Genomic DNA, 9064 nt, shown 5'->3' on the forward strand with positions numbered 1-9064 from the left:
TTTTATTTCTGTGCTTATATTAGAAACTATAATATTCAGTCTGGAAGTGTACAGTTGCACTTAATTAAACTAATAAAGTACAATAACTGGTCTAACCAATGCTTTGTATTTTTCTGTTTGTTGTAGTTCTCCTTCTAAACTCTAAACTTCTGCAACTTCCTACATTGGAGTTTTAAACAAAGTCATTGGATCACTATCTTGTTCTACAATCTTTTTCTTGGTAAGGTTTTCCAGCCGTTGAGAAAAGTCTTTTACAATGTCGAAAACATCCACCATTTGTTCTATTAAAATGATTCCACAGTAGTAAATCATAAATGAAGAAGTATTAATAGATCATTAAAATATTATGTATTATTGCAAACATAATGGGTCAACTTACGTGTTTGATACAGCAATCTAATTTCATACCAGCTGGTCTCAAATTTGTCTCCTCGTTTCGCTTTTTGCCTTGATCCTGTCTTTGGCCAGTAGCAGAACTGCTTCTGTGGGAGTTATGATATTAATTTACAATTAATAGTCAGCAACACATTGGCATAGTAGTATTTAGCCATGGCCTACTCAATACACGGCCTAGGAATACACCGAAACTGCTCAGAAAATAAGAGGCCTATTGACGCGAATAATGCCCATTATAATACATTGGTACGTCACGGTTTTATGAATGGATTTTGCTGTCTGGCTGTAGTTTTTGCATCAAATAACAGTTTATTTACCATTCCCGGTTAAAGTACCTTATTTTTCGGGTTATTTTATCAACATCTTATATTTTTATAAATGTTTAAGCATGACTGAACAGATAGGAGTTACTTTTAACAAACGTAAGTTTTACCGACAGTTTAGTTTGGCTCAGTCGCTGAGTGAAAATAGTATTTGGCTTAAAACAGAAGTTTTTTAAGACAGCCTATGCATATCTAGCAAAACAACACCGCAGTAACAACAAGTAAGTTAATTGATATGTCCGTTGTGGACTTTTAAAACCGGTCCTTAAAAACAATATAGGATATTGAATAAACACAAGCAAGGTGCTTATGCCTTGATCTGTCCTGCTGTTCATAACTCATTTTCTACTCGAGGTTTTTATGTTAAAGCAGGACAGAGGCTCTTCCTCGAGGTCAAAAAATGGGTCATACAGCACATCATAAATTAAGACTGTATAATACAAACAAACTCACGATAGCCTCCCTTCGTACTTAAGTGTTGTGTCTAACTTTGGACCTTTGTCGCTGTTTAAATTTGACTAGTCTTCCTTCCTGAAGATCTTCTAGCCACTTCTTCATGATCATAACATGCACAGATGGTACATCCAAATATTCTTATCCAACTACGGAACAACTATTGACCATGCTTAATTAGCTTGCTTAATAATTCTAGTGGCTTAGAATTTAATCTAAATAAAATTATAAAGGTGTGCTGCATTATAAAACTTGCCAAATGCCTGTCTACTAAATTAAATATAATTAAAACGTAGGTTTTCTGTGTTGGTAAACTGAATCTGATTGCTCGTCTCTCTTTATGCTTATTAAACTGATATTTATATACTAATAAACCTTTTGCGCTGCTTTATATGTCTGGTATGATTTTAACTAAACAAGAAAATATCCCTGCGACACGTTCTGTGATAAACTGTAAGTTAAAACAACCTAGAACTGGTATTGAACCTACCAACAACTGCATTCAAAATGAAGGAAATCCATTTATTAAACCGTGACGTAACAATGTATTATAATGGGCATTATACGAGTCAATAGGCCTCTTATTTTCTGAGCAGTTTCGGTGTATTCCTAGGCCGTGTATTGAGTAGGCCATGATTTAGCATAATAAATAAAAATAGCAATACATACGTTATCTTTAGTAGTAATCCAGGAGGAGCTTATCACATCGTCACTTTGTTCATCAAGAAACTCTACGACAGAGTACTCCATCTGCAATAAAAAGAGGCAGAAATTTATACACCATAATTTTCAAACTTGACATACAAACACAGAGTTATGAGCTTTTGTTAAACGGTATGTCTCGTGTTAGTCGTTCTAATAAACTCACCGCCACAATAAAGTATCAACCGCTTCAATATAATAACTTAGTTTTCAGCAACATTTAATTCAAACTAGAAGCTAAAAACCTAAAGTCCTGACTCGCAAGCATACCTGTAAAATATCAACAATTTATTTCATGTAAAATGCTCAACATTTAATTCAAACTAGAAGCTAAAAACCTAAAGTCCTGACTCGCAAGCATACCTGTAAAATATCAACAATTTATTTCATGTAAAATGCTAATAAATCCAGCTTTATTTGATTTTTTAAACAAATAGCAGCAGTTGATGAAAATCCAATGTCAATAACATTAGTCCTAAATTCTAACACTTCAGAAGTATGATGCGTGATGAACATGGTAAATCAAACAACGAATTCAATTTATCAAATATATGCGACACAAACACATTCTGGTAGAGTTTTTGAGTCATTACTTTAAAATATTAGGTACCTCAACGCAAACACAGTTTGGTTTTCCTATGTTCAAAACATAAAAATTGTTTGGATATTTACTAGATATGCTGCCGCAACTTGAGTTGATATTCAGTGAAAAGTCTATGTGCTCTGTTATTCGCTTAACTACTTGTGTTAGTGGGCATTTTCCGGATCGCACTATGCATAAAACTTTCAAAAACAATAATGTACCAAGAATTCAGGACCATATATTTCACTGCAATCAGCAACAAATCGAACAAGTAATCTATTTGCAAGTAAAATATGAGATATTTTGCTAAATGGGGAGATACCAAAATAGCTTAGTAACATAAAATGATGATATAAATGTGCAGGTCAAATTTTAAGTAAAACTACTTTGCCGGTATACAACAAAAACTGACGAAATTCAGTTGCTTTCCACCTATCAATTTCTGTAAGGGGCATTGGTTTTCGAGCAAAACATGCTGGAATGCAAGCCTTCGTGTTTATAAGGCGTTTCACTTATTTTGCTTAATTGTATTGAAGACAAACGTGTTTTTTAGTACCGCGCATCCATGACGTAGTAAACTTTTTAGTTACCCTTAAACACACATGATGCATATAGTCAACTGTCAATGGGAAATCATATTCATTGGTAAATCACAAAATGGTGAATCAGAATGATGGTTGTACATTGGTTCGGTTTCGAAACGAACAATCAGTACGTGGTTCAAATGAGGAGCTCTCGGGGTAAGTCATTCTACCAAGATATAACCCCCTTTGATTAATGATCACAGCCGTAGTAGTCAGAATACAATTTTACTGATTTAACCATAGATCTTGCAGAAGCATCAATAATGCTGTGTACAATTATTTTAACCGTGTTACCTTTCCACATTAATCCATTTACAAGCAAGTACTTAGGTCTGTTATAGCATCAAGAAGAAAATCTAAATTTGTGGGCTTGGAAAAACCACATGTTACTACTGGGAACACACTTTTGGGCTTAATGTTGCTTATTGTACATAAAACCGGCCAAACACAAGTGCTCGAGCTTTTGAAAATTGGTAGCCCATCAATGTTAAAAGATAATTCAATCAATAAAGGAACTCCTTGCACTAAATTGTTTAATATTTTACATATTTGGTGCTGTAAATTGAAGGTAGTATTTCATTCCAGAAATAATTTTTACACTTAATTGTTTTGCTGTTTGCAACAGTGATCTTGCAGTTGGGGGAGATCGGTAAATCCACTTGTTTTAATAAGCCCAAGAGGGCACAGCATTGTGCTTAACATGAACCATATCTACCCACAATGCGAACTTATACTCGAAAGAATAGCGGGACTGTTTACCATCAACACACCGCATAAGTGGATTATCAGTACCTATATGTCAATGTCTACACTTTTATTGACCTGGTCGGTAGCAAATAAAATAGATGAATTTGTTTCGTCACCTTCAATTTCTTCTGAGGCATGCGCGGTATCATCGTTTGTATCGCCACCTTCTACATTAACAGAATATACTTCTTAAATTTTATCCTTTAGTCTTGCTCGTTCTCTTGCACGTTTGTTTCGAATCCACTCTCGCTAATAAATTACTCGGCTGCCTTTCATACTTTACAATTATAAAATAAGAAAACCATAACCCTGTACATAAACTGGTTGAAAAAAACGAAAATGGTTTTCGCGCGCTTTTTATCACGTGATCGAGTACTGTTCTCGAACGCAAGGTCCATAGAATTCACTTTGCTCGAACGTGGCGTTCTATTTTCGACAGAAAACAAGGTCCCGAATTTAATTTTATATTAAGTTTTATTTAGCCATCGAATAAATAAATTAAAGCGATAAGTTTGGTTATAAATAAAAATGGTCAGCATTAAGCCAAAAAATTAAATCTTGTTTTTAAAAAGTACACAAAAAAACGTTTTTTTAATGAACATGCGACGAACAACAAAAAAGCTAATTATATATATTTGAAACCTATTTTAAAAAGTTTTAATATTTTATACCGTATTAGGCCTACGTTTAATTATTCTAAACTGATTTTCTAAGCTACATTTTAATAAAAACTCTCTGTTGCTTAAAATGTAACGTTTACAAACTGTTGTAAATGGTTAGACTGATATTACCAGAACAATATTGCTATAAAAAGCAGCGTACCTCTATATATTCAGTCAATCATCAGTAATATGCAAATGATAGTGGTATCCGTTGGACTCCTTTATTATAACAAAGGCACAGCAGGGTGCTGGGAACCCGACATTTTGTGTCGTAATTTTAGATAATAGTAGGGCATATTTCACTCAGTTTAACATTCGTAATCATATTTCACGCAGAAACAAACTGAGTGAAAACAAATTTAACTAATTTAGCGGGTGTTAACTGACATTTTATTACTAATAATATTTTTAAATTAAAAAAAAACTCTTTATGCATGATGTGCGACACAAAGCGTAAATAATACAGGGATTGACCGGTCATCGTATCCAAAAATTAATACCCGCACCAGTCAATACCAAGAAAGTTCAAATGCGGACTTGAACCTCAAAAGTAAAAAAATAGCAACGTTCTACGCTTTTAGTAAGGCTTTACGGATACCAATTCCCCTCTTTACGCAGTTAAATCGCTCTCGTTACAAGATTTTGATTTTTACAAGACTATGTTTTTGTTTTCGTAAAACAAAATTCGAAAAATCTTTTTCAAAACTAAACTATGAAAAACTTTCCAGAAACAACATTTTGTTTCGGAAACAAAATTTCATTTCTAAAAACGCTTTGAAAACAAAATTTCGTTTCGATAAACGTATTGCTCGGTCGTGTATATAACGCAATTCCCACGACTACGCAGTTAAATCGCTTTCACGTGTCTTATTCTGCCCCGAATATAACAATTAAAGCATAATTCAATTTGTATTTGCGTTCTGCACACTACAACGTTAAAATTATCAAAGCAGATTTACTATATAAAATCTGGCACTCCATCATTTTTGAAATGCTTTGGACCGGTTGCAGAACATTGTAACTTGTCAGAATGTACATCAACACAGTCCACATATGCAGATCAGCCTACAAATATGGATTTTGGTGTTAACAAGATACCAAGGAATAGAGAGATATTGAACCTTCCATGTTAAATTTAGCTGTAAGCTTGTTTTCTCCAGCGACAAGATTCTGTACCATCTTATACTGAGGAAATTTACAGATGTCGGGATTGTGGCAACAACGCCTACTTTTGCCATGAATGTCTGACTGAGGCACACAAGTTTCAGTGGTTTCACAGACCCGATATTTGGCAGGTTTTTAATGCATTTATATTTTGTGAGTAAAACTTAATAGTGTTAAGGTGGCTGTACACAGTATCCGAATTCGTCCGTTTTGTCTGAATTCGCTGCCGCATGCGGAATTAGGATAAGGCGCGAAAAAATGTAATATACACAGTATCCGGATTCCGCACAATTAGCGATTCCGAACCGGATTTTTGCCGTCCGTATCGAGGAAGCTCATGCTCTACTTTTGTCCGAATTTTGCGGTTTGTCGTTGCATGAAAGTTTTGGTTTTGGCAATTAGGCGAAGAAATACATAAATGATTATATATTTTTTACCAGAATAATGTATATTTGGTGTGTTAAATACGTTTTGCATCTGCATGGTCTTGGTAAATACGGAAATTAAATTAAAAGAGCTACTATACTAAATGCTGAATTCATAATTCAATTCCTTTCTTAAACATTGTCACAAACACACGCGACACCAGATAATGTGTACATAGATATAGGACAAAATGTTTTGCTGAATCGTATGCGAATTCACACGCGAGTTTGCTTACGATTTCACAAGCGAATTCGCATGCCCGATACTGTGTACAGCCACCTTTAATCATAGGGCAACATGTTTGTGAAAATGGATGTACCAACAAGGACAATCTATAGAAATGACTCTCATTCATGTGCAACTGGATATGAAAGAATGATGACTGTCATTGATTATCAAGGTATAGTAACTACCGTTAAACCTGCTAAATCGAACCTTAATAGGGACCATAAAAGGGTTAAACCAATGGTTGTATTAAGCAACTAAAGCAAAGCAAACAAATTTTAATTCTTTCAATTGTAATTAGAACATATTCTTCAGCTGTAATATATAGTACGACTTACTGCAGCCATTTTCTTTCAATTTTATACTATAAATACAATTGTAATGCTGAGGTACTATTACACAGTGATTGGGTGTTGATAACATCATAATATGTTTGACAGCACAGACAAATTTTTTTAAGGTCGCCACTTGGCGGATTTCTATTGGTAATGAAGACCAAAGTTTAGGACCAATATATCTAATGGATTGTTGGGAGGTAGTCTTGGCACAATAGGGGATGGAGAATTTGGCTTGACTTCTAGTTATTCGTGTAATATGTGATGGTTTATGGGAGATGGAATGAAGCAGAGCTGTAGGTAGTTTATAACTGTTACATTTGTACATTAGAATGAGAATTTCCAGTTTATACATTTCCTGAATTGTAAGAAGGCCATGTTGTCTCATGATTTTAGTTGTGTTAACCCGTTTGTGTAGATTAAAGATCATTCGAATAAATTTGTTGCAAAGTATTTGAAGTTTAGCAATTAATTGATTGTTTCCATTACACCAAGTAGATATACAATATTTTATAAGACTTAACATCATTTACCCTGTTTACATGACGGTTTAAGTTGGATTCGAATCCGACTCGTCGATCCGCTACTCTCGTTTTCGGCGAAGAGAAAAAGGCGAGTCGGATTGAAGCCGACCGATCCTCAATCCGCTCAGACAAGTGGTTTACGGGTCGGATTTAGCGACCGAGTTGGATTGAACAAGCGGAAATGTTGATGTTTAGGACTTGTTATACAGTTAACGTAGTGTTTTTGCACGGAATATGATAGTAGCAGTGTGCGTGTACTTTGGCAACAAATTGCCATGAATTAACATGACAAATTAATTAAATTTTACCCGACAAATGCAGATTTCGCACTTTGAAATAGGTAAAAACAGCTTTTTATTGTCTACAAGCAAAATTTGTGCTACTGAAGAATTTCCCAACCACATGCGTATTGCCTAATCTGTAACGATACCTAAATATAGTACCACAAAATTGTGGGGAGCATTCTTCACTAGTACTGCAAATTTTAATACTTTATAGAGGGCATCTGGGCATAGACCACCATAACATAGCATATTGACCACCATTATTTGTAAGGGCAATTGCTTGTACATGTACCAGTCAACTTGACTGGTTACTTGACTGAGTCAAGTAACACAATAATCAGATACAGTTGTAGTAGTTTACAGTCAAACTATTTTTTTATTATGAATTATTATTATCTTGGAGGATTGTTCAACACATTTGGCAGCAAAAATAACAACAAAAGTTATGCATTGAATTCAAAATGGTTGAGTGACCGAAGTGTTGGAAGATTAAAGATTGCAAATGCGCAAAAGGTTAGTACACATGGGAGGACTTTTATCAGAGTAGTTTAGTATACTCTGCTTTTAGTGCCTTTATTAAAACTGAAATTTACACTTATATTTCAGGAACCATCAACACCACGAGAACAATATTACACTTGCTGCTTCATTTAATAATGCCAGAGTTTTATTGCTACTTCCTTCAAAAATCATCATAAAAGCAGTGTTTGTGATGTAAAAGCCATTCTGACTTCTTTGTCAAAGTGTATTTGGTTGTCTGTATGAAGTATATGGTATGATACCCAAACTTTTATGTCTGGAACTGTTTTGTGCAGATTAACATGTGGATTTACTGTTTTGTATATTTTGCTTTTGTTATTAATTTATAGTTGCAGTAGGCCTTACCTACTACCAATAAATTAAACAAATAAAACCATTCATTTGACATATGTCATACTTATTAAAGCATAGAACAAAACTTAGCACACTTTTGTGCAACTCACCTATCAGAAGCACAATATGTTTTAGTATGTGTATGAGAAGATCAGCATTGTCTGAATTAATAGCAACAACCCATCTGATGTGTTTGCAACACATAAATAACAGAGTATTTGGAATTTTTGATGAACCGTTTAAGTAGATTCAAATAATGCACAAATGCACTTAAAGGCTACTGTTTGTTATATTTCAAGCTGAACTGATAACTTATTGCGGTAATAAAGTTTATTAAAACTGGCGACTACAAACGCTTCGGTCCCCATTTCAGTTTCAATCCGATTGAAACGCGCCATGTAAATACGACGTTTTAGCGGATCGTATTTGAAATGCGTGTGACGTCACATCGAGTCGGATTGAATTCAAATCCAATCCGATCATGTAAACAGGGTAATTGAATGGTAAAGTGTTAATAGGGATGGTCGGGTTCAATGAAAATTCATCGTATGCAATTCATCGTCGGAAAATTCATCGCGAACAATTCACCGCAAGGCTAGTTCACCGCAAGACTAGTTCATTCACCGCAAGACTGAATACCAACCTTTAGAGATGTTTAGGTTTCAATATATTCGTATTACCTCATTCTAATTTTCGCTTTTCTATTGCGTCATAAATGCATGCCTTAAGTCATAAGAATGGAAGTTGCCGCGTTTTTGAAAGCATGCAGATGCAGTACAGTTT

At 34.6% G+C, this 9064-nt stretch overlaps 2 long non-coding RNA genes across 2 annotated transcripts; one reads left to right on the forward strand and one right to left on the reverse strand.

Annotated features, from left to right (window-relative positions):
- Window positions 1-5340: 5340 nt before the first annotated feature.
- Window positions 5341-5750, reverse strand: LOC104265371. The gene is made up of 2 exons (XR_717112.2): window positions 5572-5750; window positions 5341-5515 (listed from the first exon to the last, which is right to left on the reverse strand). It is a non-coding gene; the product is annotated as an uncharacterized LOC104265371 (long non-coding RNA).
- Window positions 5751-7133: 1383 nt separating this feature from the next.
- On the forward strand, window positions 7134-8333 carry LOC113475301. Its single transcript, XR_003397050.1, has 2 exons — window positions 7134-7921; window positions 8015-8333. It is a non-coding gene; the product is annotated as an uncharacterized LOC113475301 (long non-coding RNA).
- The last annotated feature ends 731 nt before the right edge of the window (window positions 8334-9064 follow it).

This window comes from Ciona intestinalis, unplaced genomic scaffold (genome assembly GCF_000224145.3).
Source record: "Ciona intestinalis unplaced genomic scaffold, KH HT000191.1, whole genome shotgun sequence".
NCBI classification, from domain to species: Eukaryota; Metazoa; Chordata; class Ascidiacea; order Phlebobranchia; family Cionidae; genus Ciona; species Ciona intestinalis.